Raw genomic sequence first — 22469 nt, forward strand, 5'->3', positions numbered from 1 at the left:
ATCTTTGACAAAGCAGGAAAGAACATCCAATGGAAAAAAGACAGTCTCTTTAACAAATGGTGCTGGGAGAACTGGACAGCAACATGCAGAAGGTTGAAACTAGACCACTTTCTCACACCATTCACAAAGCTTCTGCACAGCAAAGGAAACAACCAACAAAACTAAAAGGCAACCAACGGAATGGGAAAAGATATTTGCAAATGACATATCGGACAAAGGGCTAGTATCCAAAATCTATAAAGAGCTCACCAAACTCCACACCCGAAAAGCAAATAACCCAGTGAAGAAATGGGCAGAAAACATGAATAGACACTTCTCTAAAGAAGACATCCGGATGGCCAACAGGCACATGAAAAGATGTTCAGCGTCGCTCCTTATCAGGGAAATACAAATCAAAACCACACTCAGGTATCACCTCACGCCAGTCAGAGTGGCCAAAATGAACAAATCAGGAGACTCTAGATGCTGGAGAGGATGTGGAGAAACGGGAACCCTCTTGCACTGTTGGTGGGAATGCAAATTGGTGCAGCCGCTCTGGAAAGCAGTGTGGAGGTTCCTCAGAAAATTAAAAATAGACCTACCCTATGACCCAGCAATAGCACTGCTAGGAATTTATCCAAGGGACACAGGAGTACTGATGCATAGGGGCACTTGTACCCCAATGTTCATAGCAGCACTCTCAACAATAGCCAAATTATGGAAAGAGCCTAAATGTCCATCAACTGATGAATGGATAAAGAAATTGTGGTTTATATACACAATGGAATACTACGTGGCAATGAGAAAAAATGAAATATGGCCTTTTGTAGCAACGTGGATGGAACTGGAGAGTGTGATGCTAAGTGAAATAAGCCATACAGAGAAAGACAGATACCATATGGTTTCACTCTTATGTGGATCCTGAGAAACTTGACAGGAACCCATGGGGGAGGGGAAGGAAAAAAAAAAAAAAAGAGGTTAGAGTGGGAGAGAGCCAAAGCATAAGAGACTGTTGAGAACTGAGAGCAAACTGAGGGTTGATGGGGGGTGGGAGGGAGGAGAGGGTGGGTGATGGGTATTGAGGAGGGCACCTTTTGGGATGAGCACTGGGTGTTGTATGGAAACCAATTTGACAATAAATTTCATATATAAATAAAAATAAATAAATAAATAAATAAATTAGCAATTAAAAAAAAAAAGAGAAAAAAAAATAAACCAACAGATCATATTCATCATACAAAAAAAAAACATATATGTATTATATATAATATGTATGTGCCATATATATACACACAAAACTCTTGTATCCAGAATATATGAAGAACACTTTTAACTCAATAATAAAAATAGAACCTAATCTGAAAAAAAGGACAAATGATGTCAATAGACACATAGCAAGGAAAATATATGAATGACCAATAAGCACAAGAAAAGATGCTCAACAGCATTCGTCCTCAAGGAAAGCAAATGAAAATCACAGTAGCTAAAATTTTAAAAAAAGAAAAAAGAAACTAAACTTACCTAGTGGACAGAGATTAATGGAAGCATAAGTGGTGTGAATGTAACATAATGCAAACACTTTGAAAATGTTGAGTTAAACATAGACTTTACATACACCAGTTACATATGGTAAGTTTTACATATAACACAAAAATTTCTCTTCTCTATATATACCCAAGAGAAATAACAACATACACCTGCACAAAGTATATACCCATGCTTGTACATAAATATTTATAGTAAATATATTAATAATGGCTAAAAATAATAGAAAAAACTCAACTGTCCATCAGCAGGAGAATGGGTATGCAAATTATGGTGTACAATGACATGCAAGTTAGAACTAAAAAGGAACTACCTACTTATACATGAAACAACATGGATAAATCTCAAAAACACCATGCTGTGCAAAAGAAGCCAGAGACACCAAGTATATAAATATAATGTAAGATTATATTTGTATAAAAGTTTAGAACACTCAAAAAAAATCTATGACAGCTTATCTTGGTTATTTGAGGGCACAGAGTTAGGAGTGGGGCTATTATTGGCAAAAGAACATACAGGAACGTTCGGGAATAATGAACATGCTCTCTATCTTGATTATGGGAATATACACTTGTTAAAGCATACCCAACCCTACGCTTAAATTTGTGTGCATTTTATTGTATGCAACTATGTCTTAATTAAATTGAATTTTAAAAACTCACAAGTGTGGTTAACATAAGAAAGAGTAAAGGGCATCCAGGAGGCTTCAAAGGCATTGGTGATATTTTTATTATCAGATGATATGGTGTGAATTCAGCACAAGGTTGGTTTTTTTTTTAAATATTTTAAGCCTTCTATATGTACACCATATCTGTACTTTGTATGGATGAAATACTTCATAATAAAAAAATAAATTAGCTGTGATCTGGGAGATGATAGTGGCCATGTGTATAACTGACAAATATTAATATACTGACTATATTAAAAATTCCTGAAAATCAATAAGAAAAGATAAACAATCCAATAAAAATTGGGCAAGATCTATGAGAAGGAAATTCAATGAGGAGGAAAGATGAAGGTCAATATACATATAAAAAGAAGCTCCACTCAATAATAGAGAAATGAAAATTAAAACCATAAGACACCTATGATCACAATCAGAATATCGCTAATTAAAAGGTGTGATAATAGTACATTCTAATGAGGGATAGGAATTTAAACTGGTAGAACGACCTTGAAAATCATATTTCAAGTCAAGTTGAGAAAGGAACATATTCTGATCTAGAGAAACTCCCACAGATACTCAAAGATATGTATAAATGTTCCTATCAGCAATGTTAACAATAATGAAACAGGAAAAGGGGAAAGAGGAGGAGGAGGAGGTAAAGGAGGAGGAGGAGGTGGAAGAGGAAGAGGCGGAGGAGGAGGAGGAGGAGGAGGAGGAGGAGGAGGAGGAGGAGAAGAAAAAGAAGAAGAAGAAGAAGAAGAAGAAGAAAAACAAGCTAAATGTCCATCAGCACTATACTTACAACGGAATACTATAACACAATAAAACAAATATGAATATGTGCAAATTTCAAATCATAGTGTTGGGTGAAAATATTGAAATATTGTTCTATACTTATGAGTGTATACCATATATATTATATGTATATATTATATATACATATAATATATATGGTATACCATATATTACCATATGGTATATTATACCATATAATATGGTATATTATACCATATAATATATGAGTGTATACCATATATATAATATATATACATATATATGCATATATACACACATATATACATATATACACACACATATATACACATATATATACACATATATACACATATATACACACATGTGTATACACATATATATACACATATGTGTATATATATGTATACACATATATATGTGTGTATATATATGTATATATATGTATACACATATATATGTGTATATATATGTATATATGTATACACACATATATATGTATATATATGTATACACATATATATACATATGCGTATATATATGTATATATATATGTATAAAGTTGAAAACCATCCTAAACATTTCAGGATTGTATACCTATATAATTACGCAGAAATTCTTAGCAATGATAAACTTAGTGATAACATGAAGACAGTATCTTTTCCTAGTTAGGGAAGGATAAGAAGAATGTAATCAACACAAGGTTGATTCAACACAGGTGGCTTCAATCTTTTAGTGATAATTATTTCTGAAGCTGAACATTCATTATATGAGTGTTCATTATGAAGGAAATAGAAGATGTAGGGAGTTGTCTGGTCTCAGGAAGCAGTCTTTTGATGGATAAGATGTGATTAAATTCTGCTTCTCCTGACACAACTCAGTTGAGATAGCTCTACAAGACTAATGGTTTGGAATGGTAATGGATTCTGATTTCTTCCAAGACCACTTTAGTTTTCCAGGGCACAGAAACTGGTCTTCTTAAGATACAGGTATAATATATGAGGATTCAAGTAGAAAGCTATTATATCAAGTAGAGATGATCATTTCAAGTTCACAAAAGTGCAGCTACACAAAAAGTTTCACCAATATCCTCCATTTGTGTGCCTAATAACACAGGAGCAATATTCATGACAAAAGTTTACATCATAACTATGTAAAGAACACTTACAAATCATAGAAAGAAAACTGATACAAACAAGATATATGGACAAAGCCCATGAACAAAATATTCAGAAAAAAGACAAAAAGAGCTAAAAACCTATACAAACATTTCTTATAAGAAACTAACAAATTGAAAATTAAGCAAAAAGGCAGCTTTTCTGTCCATCAAACAAGCAAATGTGAAAAAACAATGACAAATGATAATATTGCATAGAATGCAGTAAGAACGACATTGTCCAATGCAGCTTCAGAAAATGAAAATTAATAAGATCTTTCTGGAAAGCACGTTGTTAAGATAAATTAATGCTTCTAAAATATTCATGTGTTCTGGACAAGTAATTAATATTGTGGAATATACTCTAAGGAGATAGTAAGATGTGTTGGCAAGGGTTTATTTGCTTTTGAATATAACTTACCTGTTATATGCTCTTAAAAATTCTGGATATATTTGAATAAAATGTTGAGGGAAAATGCGGAAGAGAGCTAGGTGTTAATGAACAGAAAAATTCAAAAAGAGCTCCCTCTTTGCAGTTAAATACTCAAAAAGAAATGGAGAATGCATATTAATGAAAAAAGTTTTTTGAAGCATTATTTATAATATTTAATAATTACATAAATCTTAAATATTCATCAGGAAAAATAATTATAATTATAGAGTGATGTTTTAAAAATAGTATGTAATGTAATTTTGCATTTTAAAATCATATGAAAAGCCAGGGGGATGAGTAAGCATACAAAATATTTAACGAAAAAGCATAATGCAAGACCTTGTGTCTCTGTATGGTACCCATGTTATATAGCATGTGGATGGTGGGATAGATATTTGTTCTCATATGAAAGAAATAAAAGAGACATGCTTTCTAAACAAATTACTCTGATATCTCTGTTTCATTTGACAATTTAGGAGAGAAATTTGTGACCACACAGGAGACATGGAAGTTGCTTTATAAATATTGCCAGAATTTTAGACTTCAGGGGGAACCTGCCTTAGTTGGATTTTCTGGGTCATTCCCCCTCACAATTTTTGCAGCTTCTTTGCAGTATAAAACTGACTTTGATATTCATACGCCCAGCAACTAATGCAGTTTTCTGGAATGCTACCCCAGGTGGCAAAACTCCCCCTTCAAATGGCCCATTAAATATAGTTTAAAATCACAATAGCACAGAAAAAAAGGAATCAGCCTGCAGCTCTATAACTCCCGGCCACCCCCTATAAACAGGTGGTTAAATTCTTGTACCAACCAATTCCTCAAAGCGTGTTGGCTAAAATGCCATTTCTGGTTTAAGACTAAGATCTTACTGAGTCAAGCACCTCTAGGAAGGTAAAAGATTCAAGATGTGAAATAAAGACAGTTAACATAGTACAGGTTTCTTACTTTAAAAGAAAGTTTTTAACGTTTATTTATTGTTGAGAGACGAAGAGACACAGAGTGTGAGCAGGGGAGGGGTAGAGAGAGGGGGAGACAAAGAATCTGAAGCAGGCTCCAGGTGCCTAGCTGTCAGCACAGAGCCCAACGCGGGGCTCGAACTCACAAACTGTGAGATCATGACCCGAGCCAAAGTTAGTTGCCTAACCAACTAAGCCACCCCGGTGCCCCAAAGGTTTCTTACTTTTAAGAAACCCCTTCCAGGTTTTTGGTTCCAACAATTTTTCAAGCAGTATTTGAGGATCTGTTCATTAGGGGAGACAAAGGGGAAAGAAAAGTGAGAAATTACTCTTAGCTGTTGTTGTTGTTTTTTTTTTCTTTTAATGTTTATTTTTGAGAGAGAGAGAGACAGAGTGTGAACAGGGGAGGAGCAGAGAAACAGGGAGACACAGAATCAGAATCAGGCCCCAGGCCATCAGCACAGAGCCCAAACTCACAAACCACAAGATCATGACCTGAGCCAAAGTTAGACGCTCAGCCAACTGAACCACCCAGGTGCCCCTACTCTTAGCTGTTAAAAACAGGCTCTTAAGGGATCCAAGCAAAAATGCCTTAGTGGCGATCTCTGACCGCACGGGATGGGAGAGGGGGAAAGAAAGATGTGTGTGGGACAGACGTGGGAGATCCTTCATTGCAAGATTGTGTCAAGTTCTTCAAGAAGGTGCCTCCATGTTGGTTATGATTATTGCCTCCCTTGCCCGTGAGTTTGCAAATAATCAAGAATACACAATTACTCTCAATTGCCTCATATGTTAATATAGTAAGATGACTTTGTAATTTGAGGAAATTTGTGGAAAAGTGTGTGCTTCACAATTGTGGATACTCTTATTGTCCTATTCAGAAGTGAGGCACACTTGTATTTATGTTCTCACCTTGAACATCGCCCTGCAATTTCTACATTGTCACAATGGATTTTCTTAAAGAAAGGCCTATGCTTTATGGTTTATATTTTAATTGCTCAGATAGATATGTCTTAGTATTTTAAAAGTTCAAGGACAAATGGCCAAAATTTACAGAAATTGTAATTGTAATGGCAGATTAGATGAAGGTAACACCGAACAATTCAAGGAGGATTTGACTACTTGGTGTTTCATGCCAATAAACAGGAAAAAGTTTTTTCTGAAGTAGTGCCTGTGTCAATTCCAGAATGTTCTACACAGTTTTGGTGTGAATGTGAAACCAAGAACTCATTAGATTATTTCTGTCAGCCTTCTGCTTTAATTCTCTACTTCTTGTGGGTCCCCCTTACTGAGTCCATTGGTCTACACAAGTTCATATTTGTCTCTAAGAAAAAAATAGGTTGAAGACTGGAAGCATGAAGAGACATGGTGTCCCTTATCGTTATTGTGATTTTAGGTAACCAGCAAGCAGTGACCCCAAACTAACCACTAGACCTTCCCGGCTGCCTGGGCCTGAGCTTGACCCTTCAGTATTCTGCTGTGATCATGGGAGTTTCAGGAACTACATGACTCTGCTCCTCCAGCTGGGATCCATTCTGGGATCAGACTGGTTTATGAGTTACCCCTGTTTCTTTAAGGAGTACTTCTTGTATTATCTTGCTGTAGGGACTGGACTTGGTCCTTAAATCCTCAATCTAGAAAATCAGGCTCTGCAGCTCATAGCCACTTCCCAGAAGCTTGTCTCAATTCCTCATTGCTAAGTTTGTCCTGTCGTCTACATTTAGGACTGAATAAATACATATAAAAATTGTTGTGAATATTGCATAATGTATAGAATCATCGCATCACTATGCTACGCACCTGAAACTAATATGACATTATATATCAACTCTACTTAAATAAGCAACGTTTAAAAAAAAAATTATGTGTTGGGACACCTGGGTGGGATTCTTTCTCTCTTCTTCTCTCTCTGCCCCACACCATGCTCGATATGCCTCTCTCTCTTTCTTTCCCCAAAGAAACAAATAAAGTTAAAAAAAAAAACTGTATGTTAAAAGTGGCATATCAAGAAAAAATTGATTGTTGTCTAAGTCGTATTGAGATACATACACTGAAGGACTCCATAAAAATCTGCTTTTTGTTCCTTTTGCTGCTTCTCTTCTTGCTAGGACCTGCACGTCCACTTTACACATGCCTCAGAATGCAAAAAGTCCTCATTGTAAGGACCAAGGAGGTAATGATTTCTCTAGAATAGATAACGACTGAGAAAGGCCCAGGTGAGAACGACAGGACCAAACCACCATATGCATATCCCAGTCCACCAGCGCTAGACGCCTCGGCACCAAGAACTGCTGGCTCCAAGGAATAAGAATTGGGCCCTCGTTTTTGTTCTAACTTGTTCTTGGATGCCTCAGAGGACAGGTGCACCAGACTGCAATCCTCAGTAGAAACCCCCAGGTCCCAAACAAAGACAAGACTCAATCCTCTCCTTTCTGAGTATTCCAGCCACACTGTCTCTACCTGCATTCTTTCTATACTTTCAATAAACTCTGCTTTCACCTGCTACTGGCTCACATTTGATTTCTCTTCTCCATGCAGCCAAGGACCCTCTTGTCTGGTCCTATGGGACCCCCTCTCAGCCTGTGGTATCAGTATTTGATGGAACAACCAGAAATTTATTTGAAAAACATATGGAAAAAAGTTAGTTCATAATGTGTAGCAACCAAAACATAAAATCTTTATTAAGATGTGAAGAACACACACACACACACACACACACACACACACACACACACGCCCTATAAATAACAAGAAAATAACAAAAGAAGATATAACTGTCAATGTATTAAAATGTGTGTCACTATATAAAAAATCAGTAAATTAAAATCAAAAAGGATCAACCAGCTGAGAAAATATAAAATGCTTCAAATGAAGTAGAAGATCGCTAAAATATATGTTTTAATATTTATACATTTCTGAGAAAAAAAAAAAACCTCAGGTAAGGAGAGCAACAGAAGGGGGCGCCAACTTTGGCTCAGGTAATGATCTTACTGCTTGTGAGTTCAAGCCCCACATCAGGCTCTGTGCTGACAGCTCAGAGTCTGGAGCCTGCTTCAGATTCTGCGTCTCCCTCTCTCTCTCTGCCCCTCTCCCACTCACGTTCTGTCTCTCAATCTCTCAAAAATAAATAAACTTAAAAAAAAAGAAAAGCAAAAGATACGTACAGAAATATGAAAAAATATGATCTTTATAAATAATGTGTGTCATATATATAGAAAATTCAAGATATAATGCATGAACAAAATAAGATTTTACAAATATGCATATATGGGTATAAATACATATTTGCATGTATTTGTGTCTATGTGTAAATTCAACCTTCTTTGTAATCAAGAGATACAAATTAAAATAAAGTACAAAATTTCGTCTATCACCTTGAAAGAGTTTGATAAGGAGAATAGAAATAATATTCTTGAGATCAGTGTGACTAGATATTCTTACATCTTGCTAGTGTGAGAAAGCTTTGGGATCATTTTCCTTTTAAAAACAATTTGGCAACATGTATCAAAATATTAGACTAAATAATTCCATTTTCAGAAATTTATCCTAAGAGCAGGGCATGAGAAAATTAGCAAAACAAGTGATTATTCCACAACTGTTTACTATAAAATATTTAAAATAACCTAAATGCCAACAATAAGCTATTAGTTAAATAAATTGAGATATTTGACAAAAAGCCACAAGACTACTTAACTATTAAAAATGATTTTGGTGAGGGGCGCCTGGGTGCCTCAGTCGGTTAAGCATCCGACTTTGGCTCAGGTCATAATCTCACAGTCTGTGACTTTGAGCCCCGCGTCTGGCTCTGTGCGGACAGCTCAGAGCCTGGAGCCTGCTTTGGATTCTGTGTCTCCGTCTTTCTCTGCCCTTCCCCTGCTGGTGCTCTGTCTCTCTGTCTCTCTTTCAAAAATAAATAAACATTAAAAAATTTTATTTTGGTGAATAACAAGTTATGACCTTGGAAAATTTTCATGGTATCAATAAGTTATAAAACAGGCTTATGGGGGTGCCTGAGTCGCTCAGTTGGTTATGCCTCTGACTTCCGCTCACGTCATGATCTCACAGTTCATGAGTTCGAGCCCCAATTCGGACTCTGTGCTGATAGCTTGGGGCCTAGAGCCTGTTTCACATTCTGTGTCTCCCTCTCTCTCTGCCCCTCCCCTGCTCACGCTCTGTCTATTAAAAATAAATAAACATCTAACATTTTTTTTTAAAAAACAGGCTTATGAACAATGAGTGCCCAATAATCCAATTAAATACATATATATCTGCATATATATATATATGAATTCATATATATATATGAATGAACATCTGCATTCAGATGATTGTAAGGATTGTAATAACATACTTTATTAATATATTAATAAATGATAAATAAATAATAAATTAACAAATTATAATAAATAATCTTACATGATATAAATATCTTTGTCCTACTTATAATTTTATGTTTTCATCTTTTTCTACACTAAATTCACATAACTACTATAATAATAAAATATATTTTACAATTGTAAAGCGTGTGTTTCCTTTGCTCATTTACTAAGCTATTCCTTAACACATGCAGCAATTATTAGTGAACAGCTGCAGACCTTTTATTAGGCACTGAAGGTACCAGGTAACACTGCCTCTGCCATGGGGCTTGTAGGCTGTTGGATCGCCAGCCAAATAATGATGCAGAAATGTCCATGATTTCGAACACATCAGATATATAGGAAAAGAACTGATGTGTTCTTGAGAACTTATAACAGGGATCTGATTTGGTATGGAGTCTCAGAGGATGGTTCTCTGAGGTAGTGACTGGGTACCTACCAGAGAGGATGGGTTAGGATGGGTAGAGAGGATGGGTTAACTAAACAAAAAGGTAAAGAAAGGCGGTCTCAGCCAGAGGGGCATCATTTCCCATACTCCTTTTTCGTGTGTGGAGAGCATGGTGCATCAGAGAAACTATAAAAATGCTGCCGTTGAAGATGGAGAACAATGGTAATATTTAGAGATGGGGTTCAAGTTGTACTGATGAGGTTTTGGGGGTGATGGTGGGGTCTAGATCCAACAGCCAAGAAAGAATTCTTGAGATATCTTGGGTGCAAAAAAAAAAATAAAAAAAACAAAGGTGATTTTATTAAAGCATGGGGGCAGGACCCATGGACAGAAAGAGCTGCACTGGGGTTGTGAGGAAGGACTGGCTATATATATATATATACATATATATATATATATATATATATATATATACACACACACACACACATATATACATACATACATATATACATACATATATACATACATTTGGGAGGTGGGGAAGTCAAGAGGTGTAGAAAATGAATTTAAAATTTTGTATGTCTTGCCTATTGTTCGATGTGAGCACCGTTAAATTTTTCTAGACTTAGTTTGCTATACCCTAAGATTATGAAAATACTTACTCACCAGCATTTTCTCGCTTCTGTAATCTTGCTTGCCTAACACATTCCTCCCCTTCCCCCTTCCCCTTTTTTCTCCCGCCACAAGTAACGGACAAAGCCTTCCCGCCAAAGGACAGACAAAGGACGCCCAATCAGAGAACAACAAATGTCCATACTTTAAAATCAACTAATCAGGCCCCCCATAATCTGAAACCTCCCCTATGCTATTTGTCTCTGTCTATAAAAACGCTGTACCAACCCTGATCGGGGCCTCTTAGCGTCACTGGCAACGAGTGCGCGGAGGTCCAGGTTCGAACCTGCAATAAACGACCCTTGCCGCTTGGCTTTGACTTACGACTCTGGTGGTCTCTTGTGGGGGGTTTCACGACCTCGGGCGTTACAGAGGAAGTTTCCCAAGAGATTTTCCTCTACTAAAGAAGACTCCCAGGATCCTGGAGGCCTAGCTGTTGTCAAGCTAAGGTTGTTTTTCCCTCTAGCAAAGCATTAACATTAAGATAGTAGGGATTTCCTGGAGAAACTGTTACACAGCTGGCCTCAAGTAGTTGTCAATGGGCTGCAGGTTATAAGGAAATGTAATTCCATCTGCCATTTCCTTCTGCCTTTGTTTCCCACATCAATACCCCAAGATACACTGTGTTTGTACCTTAAAAACAATGGGAAGCCATTTGGGACTTTTATCCCACTGCTCTGGTCAGAAGCTCCTTGGGAGGGTGGTCCTGTTTCTAGAGCCTCAGAGCTAATAAGAAATGCTACCCAATGAACTCTACGAACCACTTCTCAAGACCTTATTCCCCTGCTAAAACTCCCCAACACCATGAAAAATGGCATTTTTTTTCTCCATAAAAAAAAAATGTTCTGTTTCATATCTCTGCTTAAGTAATACAAAAAATTACCCAGAATTAGGATTTCTCTGTTTTCTACTCATGAAATTGTTACTACTAACCAACATGGTGTAATGGAGTAATTTCTACCCATACCCCCAGCCAACTTGCTTATGGTTCTGTTTTCCGTCTGGCACAGAGTTGAAATTAAAAAAAAAAAAAAAAAAAAATATGTATAATTATCTATTGTTCACATATTTTCTATTCTGATCATTTTATATTTGTTATTATTATTATTATTTTGCAGAAAAGTGATTTATCCATATTTATGGCACATTGCAGATGTTTTCAAAGCATTAAGAACCCTGGAAAGCAGGTGGATTTTATAATTCTACTTTTCAGTGAAGAAGCAGATTCAGGAGCACCTGGGTGGCTCAGTGGTTGAGCATCTAACTCTTGATTTCAGCTCAGGTCATGACCTCATGATTGGCGAGTTTAAGCCCCTTGTCAGGCTCTGCGCTGACCATGCAGAGCCTACTTGGGATTTTCTCTCTCTCTTTCTCTCTCTCTCTCTCCCTCTCTCTCTCTCTCTCTGTGTCTGCCTATCCCCCACTTCCTCGCTCTCTCAAAATAAATAAACATTAAAAAGAGGAAATAAACAGATTCAGAGTTGGAAAGTGAACTGCTAAAGGATGAACCCAGTGGAGTCTTTCTTGATATTGCAGGGAACACTCTTTTCACCAAGATACACCCCTTCTCATTCTACACAAAGACACTCTCTCCTTCTCCCTGAAGAAGTGCTTTGTTTAAGACAAGGTACTAGATTCTGGGGCTATGTCTGTAGAATTCACTGTGCACACCATAGTTAGCAAAGCATTATGCTCTTTTGGGTGACTGATAAATGCCTTTGGATGATTGATGCCCAATCTGTGATCTTTCCTGATGGTACCAGGACAACCTGACATGGGGAATCTTGGGAGGAACCAGTTCCCTAAAGAGTAGGTAGGCTTTCTGACACTGAGTGACTTAGAAATGGCATGAAGTCAGATGAAATTGCTACTGTAGCTAAAATGGCCTTTTAAGTAATTATATGTAAAATAGATTTCGCACCATCAAGAAGCTTCAGCTATTAATGGTAGAGTAACTAACAATAGTTAGATTAAGTCACAAAAGTAAGTTTAGGTATCATGGGCATAAAATCATTATGGACCTAATGCTGCTCTCATGCCACTGTGTTTTCCATGTGGCAACTTAATGCCATTGGAGTTATAAAGAAGGAATAATGACAATAGCTAATACATACTGAGTGCTAACTAATGGGACTGCTGAGCACATCCCTTTATCATTTCGTTTGATCTTACTAAAGCTTACAGCATCGTTAATACGCTCTTATTACTATCTCACAAGCACCAAAAGTGAGCCATAGAAAGATTTTGAAGTTCACTAAAGGTCACATAGCCAGACAGTTGCAAAATCTAATATGTCTAATACAAATTTTTTGCCCTTAACCATTCAGGCATACATACTGCTTATTTCTAGATTATAATGAAAGGAACAGAGTTGGCTGGTCCCGAAAATCGGTTTTGGATGGAGTTTATTGAGACACCGGATCTATCATTGTCAGGAAAAAAATTTTTTTAAAAAGCAAAGAATTGGGGAAATTACATGTAGGGCTATGCAAAACTAAGTTTTAAGGGAATGCAAAGAATAAGAATTGCAATATATTCATATAGAATACATGTGAGAAATCTAGCTTTTGTGAAACAGAATATTCACATTAGGATGATCAGTGCATTCTTTCCCCACAGGGAAAGGGGAGGCAGATAAATATACCAAATGTGTGATGATCACAAATGAGTTTTATAATTCAAACATTTAATGGCATGCAGCCAAAAGTTTGATGTGTCCACAGAGTGATGGTAGCCTTGGCAATTATATCCATATGGTATAATACAGTGGACTTAGAGTCCACTGTGGACTAAACCCAGATGAAGTCTGAATCTTGGTATGGAGCTACACCGAAAGATGTCACCACCTCATAGAAGCTGCCAGAACTTTACCTCTTTGTCACAGGTTGGGCCAACTCAGCCTGTTTCAAGGATGCCAATTCTTATAACTATGAAACTTCTTTCTCCTTCTCTTGTCAGATAAATAATTTATGACAGAGTTGGTAAGTAGGGTTTAGAGAGTAATAATTATCTACCAACAGTGGCTTTATTACATACGGTGTTAAGAAAGATTCTAAGGTAGTATCCAGGGTGAATGGAAAACTATCATGATCAGTTAGTTCAGTTGGCCAAGTAATTACCCAAGTAATTTAAATTAGGCAGTAAAAGGAAAGATCATACATTTTACTTTCCTAGTAAAGGTGCTGGGATACGAGAAATTTCTCTTTTTTTCTTTTTTTCTTTCTCATGGAGTCAGTCAATATCTTCTGCTTTTGACCATTCAGTTAAAAAGCACAGCCCTCATCCACACGCCTGGGTCAGTGGAATAATGTGAGTCAGGATTTAGCATTTATGTCAACTTTCACGAGTATGACTTCTCCCATTATAACGCTTTCACTTGGTTGCAGGTGATCTTGTAAACAAGTTGCATAAAAAAAATCTTTTCATTATTAATGCTGACACCTTGTATGGAAGAGCAGTTGTCCTCATGTTGGTATTCATAGGCTCCCAATGGTGGGTCCCATTAGAAGAACTAGGTCCATACCAGATGAGGTCCAATATACCAAGGGAATCAGGATGGATTTTCTTAGATGAAGAGCCTTCCCTCATTTCTTTCAAGACCTGTTCAGCCAAACTCAAATGGCTCTATATTTCCAGCATAAGGCTCAATTGCTGGGCTCCAAAGAAACAGCAATTTTAATTTGATCTTTGGTGTCTTATAGGAAGGGAGTAGTCAGGGGGCTTCCAGTGTTCAAAGAGATGAAGAATGGGAGGCTGTTACAAAGCACAGACAGCAAAAAGAGGAGGCTGAGAGGCAAGAGACAGTATGTTTGTTCTTTAAAGAAAGAAAGTTCTATTATGGTTTCTTGGGCTGGCTTCACAGACAACAGGACCCTCTCATTTCTTCCTATTCCCCCTTCTCCTCCTCCTTTCTCTCTTGTCTTTTTCCTCGTCCTTTCTATTCCTTTTATCTTCCTTGTTTTCCCCTTCCTTCTATCCTATCACTGGTGTTGTGGTTCTATGGAGATAGAATGCCGACATTTTTTATACCAAAGTTTAATCTTTGTTCCTCGCTGGACAGACTGTCGATTTCCTTCCTCTTCCAGCAAAATAAACTGCAACATGTACAAGTAAAACTGAGAACACTTGTACTTCTCTATCATGAACTTCAGCTTAGTTCAAGAAGGCAAAAACAATTGGTCTCCTTTCTCCTTTTCTTTGGGTTATATCAGAGTGTCTCTTAGTTTTCCAGAAGTAAATTCTTTCCAACATGTAAGTCATGTCAAGTTCTTAAAATGAATGTGACAAAATAGTTTGCTCTCTATTCCCAAAAGTCTTAAGAAATTTCTCCTATACACTGTGATAGACACCTGATATTTATAAACACTTCCCTGTACTTCTGCTCCAGAGGGGGTTATTCACTGTCTGTGATGCCATTCACTTCCAGCGTTCTTAAATATTGTGCTTCATATCCCCCCTGCTACTTTATCTCCATAGAACATTCCTTGTTTCATATCCTTATCACCTCTCAGTGGAGTTATTGACATAGTCTCTTCTCTGTTCCTGACACCAGTTTCTGCATATTTGGGCCCATTCTTTTTGTTTTGTTTTGTTTTGTTTTTTAAGATTTTATTTTTAAGTAATCTCTATACCCAACGTGGAGCTTGAACTTACAACCCTGAGTTCAAGAGTTGCATGCCCTACCAACTGAGCCAGTCAGGTGCCCCAGTTTAGGCCATTCTTTTATATATATATATATATATATATATATATATATATATAGAGAGAGAGAGAGAGAGAGAGAGAGAGAGAGAGGAGAGACAGAGAGAGACAGAGAGAGAGAGACACACACACAGAGACACACACAGAGAGAGACAGAGAGGCAGAGAGAGAGACAGAGAGAGAGAGACAGAAAGAGAGATAAAGTTTATTTATTCTGAGAGGAGAGTGTGTGAGCAGGGGAGGGGAAAAGAGAGAGGGGGAGAGGGAATCCCAAGCAGGCTCCCAAATGACAGTGCATAGCCTACCCACCAACCATAAGATCATGATCCGAGCCAAGATCAAGAGTCAGACACTTAACTGACTGAGCCACCCAGGCACCCCTGGGCCATTCTTGATAGACTTACCTCTTATCTTTTTCTAAATCCTAACAAATATGATCATATCATTCTTATCTTTATAAATAAGAATAGCTATCTTAATGAGCACAGATATCACCAGTTAGACTTTATTAAATTATCCTCTCCTTATATTTTGGTTACTTTCAGTACAGGGAGCAGCCACTAAACCAGAATCTGGGACACACACACACAGACACACACACACACACACACACAGGCATGCACATGAACACACAGTATATTTCCTGGCTCACATATTTCATTAGCTTAATTGCATGCAAAGCTGGCTTCCCTTCTTAAATTATGCTAATGTTTTACGTTTGAATCACTCATAATTCTTTCTCCAAGATCTCTTATCCTGAGCTTTACATGTATGAACTCTGAGATCAGCTTGATACTAGGTAGTGCTGAAAAGAATCAAGCATCCACTGGGAAGCTACTGTCTTCAAAGAACCATTGTTCAGAAAAACCATTGAACAGTAGTTCAATAAGGAAGGCAGGAAGTCAAAAAAGACTAGCACAGAGACTTGGAAGAAAGAGAATCTTACTCCACCCTCTACCTATATACTACACTAATTCTCTACTACCTCTGAGTGATATGAGAAGACACAGATAAATAATGACATGGGGATTTTTCCAGATCCTTCAACACACTCTCATATGTACCTAACATCTGTCATGTACGTTTTTTTTTTATTTATAGAACTCTTTGTCGTAACCTTGCAATGTGCATGCTTTCAACCTGGTGGATTAATTATAATCCATCTAATAAACAAGATTATGCACCCTCTCATGGGAAATTTTATGTCTTACTGATCTCAGGATAGTGTTAAATCCAGTGAAAATACTTGTGAAATGAATTCATAAACCAGTAAGTGAGTAATGCACAAATGTTAGCACAGATATTTTCAAATAATAAGAATATTTCTAAGCCTTACAGTTGCCCCTTTTGGAAAATGGAATGAGGATTCTGCGTATAATGTGTCAATATAACTGCAGTGTATGTGTGTGACCAAATGCTTTTCCCTTCTCACAAGAAAATTGTTCTAAGTCCCAGTCAAAGGGCGCCTGGGTGGCTCAGTTGGTTGGGCAACCGTCTTTGGCTCAGGTCATGATCTCACAGTTTGTGAGTTCGAGCCCCGCGTCAGGCTCTGTGCTGACAGCTCAGAGCCTGGAGCCTACTTCAGATTCTGTGTCTCCCCCTCTCTCTACCCCTCCCCTGCTCATGCTCTGCATCTCTCTGCCTCTCAATAATAAATAAATGTTAAAAAAACAAATCTAAGTCCCAGTCAGATGGGAGTTGTAGCTTTGTTCTGGTTTTGTGTATTCTGCCATTATCTTGATTTAATCATACATGTTGATCGAGTTATTTGGATCCAGACCCAATGCTGATATGCATTTATTTAAACTGGTCACCTCTTCAAGGTTTAAATTATATGTATGTATATATATATATATGTGTGTGTGTGTGTGTGTGTGTGTATGTACGTGTGTATATATATATATATATTAATTTTTTAAATGTTTATTTACTTGAGACAGACAGAGAGACAGAGAGAGACAGAGCATGAGTGGGGGAGGTGCAGAGAAAGGAGACACAGAATACGAAACAGGCTCCAGGCTCCGAGCTGTCAGCACAGAATCCAGTGAGGGGCTCAAACTCACGAACCGTGAGATCATGACCTGAGCCGAAGTTGGACACCCAACCGACTGAGACATCCAGGCACCCCTAAGGTTTACATTATATTTTAATATAACTTTTACTCTCTTAAAATTTTTTCAATGTTCAAATTTTAAAAGACAAACGCCATTAACCTTAATTATATAATTCTCGTCTGTATTTCCCAGCTTGCTTACAGAGAGGCATGAAATCCATATACTTTAGAAAGTCTGAGAATCTGCTGGGGTGCCTGGGTGGCTCAGTTGGTTAAGCATCTGACTCTTGGCTCCTGCTCAGGTCGTGATGTCATGGTTTTGTGGGTTCTAGGCCCACATCAGGCTCTGTGCTGATGGTGCAGGGCCTGCTTGGGATTCTCTCTCTCCCTCCCTCTCTCTGTCCCTCCCCTGCTCATGCTATCACTGTGTTTCTCAAAAATAAACTTAAAAAAGTTTTCAAAGTTAAAAAAAGTGTGAGTCTCCTAAAATACGCCTCCTCACACTTCCTGTGCAGTAGAGTAACCTGGGGCTTCTTAGAGATGATGCAAGATTCTGGTTCCATAGTTCTGGAGCAGAACCAGAGTTCTGCATTTCTAACAGGTTCCGTGGTGATGCCAACGTTGCTGTTCCAGGAACCACACTTCGAATAGCAAAGACCTAAATAGGTCTTGCCTCAAAACATGTCTTGTAAAACTCTGTGGCTTTTCATGAGAAAAAATAAGCTGGCGCAGTCGGTTAAGCGTCCGACTTCAGCCAGGTCACGATCTCGCGGTCCGTGAGTTCGAGCCCCGCGTCAGGCTCTGGGCTGATGGCTCAGAGCCTGGAGCCTGTTTCCGATTCTGTGTCTCCCTCTCTCTCTGCGCCTCCCCCGTTCATGTTCTGTCTCTCTCTGTCCCAAAAATAAATAAACGTTGAAAAAAAAATAAATAAAAAAATAAAAAATCTTAGAATGTGAGTCTTACCTTTAAAGGATGCCTTCCATAACTTGAAACCTATTTACACTGCATCATTGTTTCTCAAAGCTCTGAGAACTGCCAAAAAGGCTTCTTAAGAAAAAAAACGTGTTATGGTTAAACAAATTGGGGGAATGTTAAATAAAGTAAGACGAGATTTCTTTAAGGATGTTTGGACTCTTAAATATGTTTAATACCTTTTATGAATCTCTAGGAGAAGTTGAATTATGCAGTTTCCCAAGCTTCACTGGCCATTAAAAAAAACATGGGCGCCTGGGTGGCTCATGGGTTAGGCATCCAACTTCGGCTCAGGTCATGATTTCCCGGTTCATGAATTTGAACCCCGCATCAGGCTCTGTGCTGACGGCTCGGAGCCTGGAGCCTGCTTTGGATTCTGTGTCTCCCTCTCTCTCTCTCTCGCCCCTCCCCTGCTCACAATCTGTCTTTCTCTCTCTCTCTCAAAAAAAAAAAAAAAAATCATTTTAAAAATTAAAGAAATAGAGTGTCCCTCATGGAGGATCATTTTGGAATACTGTTCCAGAAAACACACAAATCCAGATTCTGTCTTAGGTCTGACCACCAAAACTCCCTTGCTCCATTTCTACCCCAGTCTGGATTTATCAGCTGTCCATTTTCAGTTTTATTGGAGCTTATATGTGAACAGTTTTGTATTTCTATATGTGTTTATAAACCTGTGTACTACTTGTTCTTCTTTTCAAACACTGCTAAGCTTACTGGTTGGCTGTCTCCAGGATAATTGAATTTGGGAATTGAATTTGCAATTTGTAATAGAAAATAGTAACATCATATGACTGCAAATAAGGACTCTCTTGACACAACACCGGAGGTTTGTTTAGCGTTTTAAGGGGGAAAATGAAGCAAACGATGGTTTTTCCTGACTTTCAGGCTTTCTGGCCATTCCGCTATCTGGCTGGCATCAGGTCCTTCTGGTTACAGCCCTCTGCAGTCTCCTGGAAAGCTGGATTGGGACCACTTTGGTCACCATGGTGATAGCTTTGCCTTCACACTGACTGATTTTTCAGGACGCCTATAGTAGAGCTGCAGGGTGGACTCTCTTTGACTTCTTTTTGCTTCTGAGAGAGTAAAAGGGGACTCAAACTCTGGGTGGGTACTCTCCCAGGGGTCATGACAATGACCACCTCTTGTGTCAAACCAAATTCCAACCTGATCTGCACCTGATGGAAATAAAGCACCTCTCATCTGCAAAGAAAGTGGTGAATGTAGTTCATCTCAATCAGATAATTCACACTTGTCACTGATATGGGATTGCCTGGAGTTTATAGGTCTGAGTGTGTGAGTGATAAAAGGAAAGAGAACTTAATGGTAATTAGAGTGGCAAAGCCTTGAGTGCATGTCAGATTTGGAAGAGGAGCCTAAATAAAAACTCAAGGGGGAAACGTCTGCTCCAGTCCTATGCCTGTCTCTCTTTCCAGAGAAGGTATTTTGAGTCAGACTTCTTCGTGGAGAGCAAGATAAATCATATCCTGTACTTTTGCTTTGCTTGCTTTCAATTCAACATAGAAAGGTTAAAGAGGTAGGAGGCCTACTATTAAATTATTAAAAACAACAACAACCATATTTTGAAACATTATCCACTCTGTATTTCCCCCAAACTTTAAAAGTTTTTACATATCTTTAGAAATGACATACTTAAAGTAGATCTAATCTTATTTCCCTTGAATAAGACAAATGAATGGGGGCAATAAAGATCCAGTGTCCTGTGTAAACATCTAATCAATGATCCACTGGTTAGGCCAAATCTGTGCTGGAAATGGAAAAGTAAGGAGAGAGCCCGATAAGAATAATGTGCATCATTTTGGCTTTGGAAGACAAAGATAAGCCCAGTGAAAGGACATTCAAGCAAATGAGAACAGAGATGAATGTGTTGAGGTGAGAAAAAGAAGTAAAGAGTAAAGAGGGGAGAAGAAGAAAGAGAGGGCTCATTAATAAACAGGGAAGAAAAATCACGTTGATTCATCAGTTAGCTACCTGTAATATAGAAAAATTTGAATTCATGTTGTCATGCATTAAAATTCATTTGAATAAAAGTGGAAAGCCTGCTGCAAAGTCACAATGCAAAACAGAAGAAGGTTTTAAAGTGTATGTTTTGATCACCTCCCGAGCAGGAAAGAGAACATCCCTGTGTTCAGTTGGCCCTCATGCAGGAACGTGGAGCCTTTGCTAAGAAAACTCGGAAGCACCCTGTATCTCGTGCAGGGACACTTTTACAGGAGAGGGATGCAAAAGAAAGTTTGCCTTGGAAGTCCCCTTTGGCCTGTCAACCACTCATCTAAATTGCATTTTTTATATTTGTAGGTAGATTTAATTTTGTCTCTAGACACTAACAATATCTCTAATCCATGGTACAGGCAACCAAGAATGCCTTATATTTTTATTATGAACACACTTTCCACACATAGAAATAGCTATCTATCTATCATCTGTATATAACACAGTTTTATGTTTGATGATCAAACGTTAACAAATATTAAAATCGTGCCACTTTTCCTTCAGAACATTTTCTAATTACAGATTTATTTAAATCTGTAATTAAAATCCCACATCATCCCTCTGTCTGTCCTCCCCTGCTTCTCAGAAAGATAATTTTTTTTCCTCCTGGTGTTCCATCTATTAATATATTTGTAGGCTACCATAAAATATATACTATTCTATAGTGTTTTATTGTTTTCACATTTTAAATATATGATATCTTACTGTAAGTATCAGTTTACAATTTGCTTTTTTCTCTTGGTATTACTCTTTTTTTTGGAGGTTTACTCCAAAATTGCTGATAGTTTTAGATCTAGCTAATTCATTTAAACAGATACATAGTATTCCATTAAATTAAAAATAAAGTGTATTTATCTTAATGAGAGATAGTAAAATTGTTCCCAATGCATGTTTTTGCTCGTACAAACTGGGGCAAAATAAGTATCTGAAATCTCTCCTTGAATATATGTGTGAAGTTGTTCTAGGACTGATTGATACAAATGAAAATGCTAGTAAAAGGTTGGATACTGCTTTAATTTTGCATTCAGATCTTCACACTTAGTTCTTTAATTAATCAGAGATTTATTTTTTTTGTATGATATAAGACATCTATTTGACTTATCAGTTTCCATAAGTAGCTAATTATCAGAGAATCCTCTGTTGAAGCTTTCCCCTTGAATTTGTAATAGCACTTCTATCTATGCCAGATCCCCATGTACATCTGATTCTTGTTTCTTTCCTCTCTGTAATGAGTCTGTCTGTCTACACCAATGCCGATATCGAATGATTTTAATTATTTTAACGCAGTGGTGCTCAATCAGGGCAATTTTCCCAGAAGGGGACATGCGGCAAAGTCTGCAGACACGTTTGATTGTCACAACTGCGGAAGTAGAAGCCAAGGATGCTACTAAACATCCTGCAATGCACAGAGCAGTTCCTCACAACAAGGAACGATCTGGTCCAAATGCCAGTAGTACTAATGTTAAGAAACTCTGAAGTGACTACATAAGTTGAGAGATTTAATCGCTTCTCGGCCTTTTGGCTAAGATCAAGTGTAGTATCTGTTCTTATCTGTTTAATAAGTTGAGAGATTTGTCATCATATTTACTTGAAAATTTAAGTATCACCTACCCCACTGCCTCTTAACCTTTTGTTTTTCCCCCAGAAGTACACTGGATGTGTTTTTTTTTAATTCATTTTTATGGATTTTAGAATTCGTTTCTCAAGAAAAACCCTTTTCAGATTTTAATCAGTTTGTGTTTAGCTAATCGATTACTATAACCACAATTGACAGTTTT

At 37.6% G+C, this 22469-nt stretch overlaps 1 protein-coding gene and 1 pseudogene across 1 annotated transcript in view; one reads left to right on the top strand and one right to left on the bottom strand.

The window, feature by feature from the left end:
* The window catches only part of AGBL1 (AGBL carboxypeptidase 1), an 858541-nt gene that overhangs the window by 28936 nt on the left and 807136 nt on the right, over nt 1-22469 (bottom strand). The gene's annotated exons all lie outside the window — the stretch shown is intronic.
* LOC121042641 (uncharacterized) lies at nt 22194-22307 on the top strand (annotated as a pseudogene).

This window comes from Herpailurus yagouaroundi, unplaced genomic scaffold (genome assembly GCF_014898765.1).
Source record: "Herpailurus yagouaroundi ecotype Mexico unplaced genomic scaffold, PumYag 185, whole genome shotgun sequence".
NCBI classification, from domain to species: Eukaryota; Metazoa; Chordata; class Mammalia; order Carnivora; family Felidae; genus Herpailurus; species Herpailurus yagouaroundi.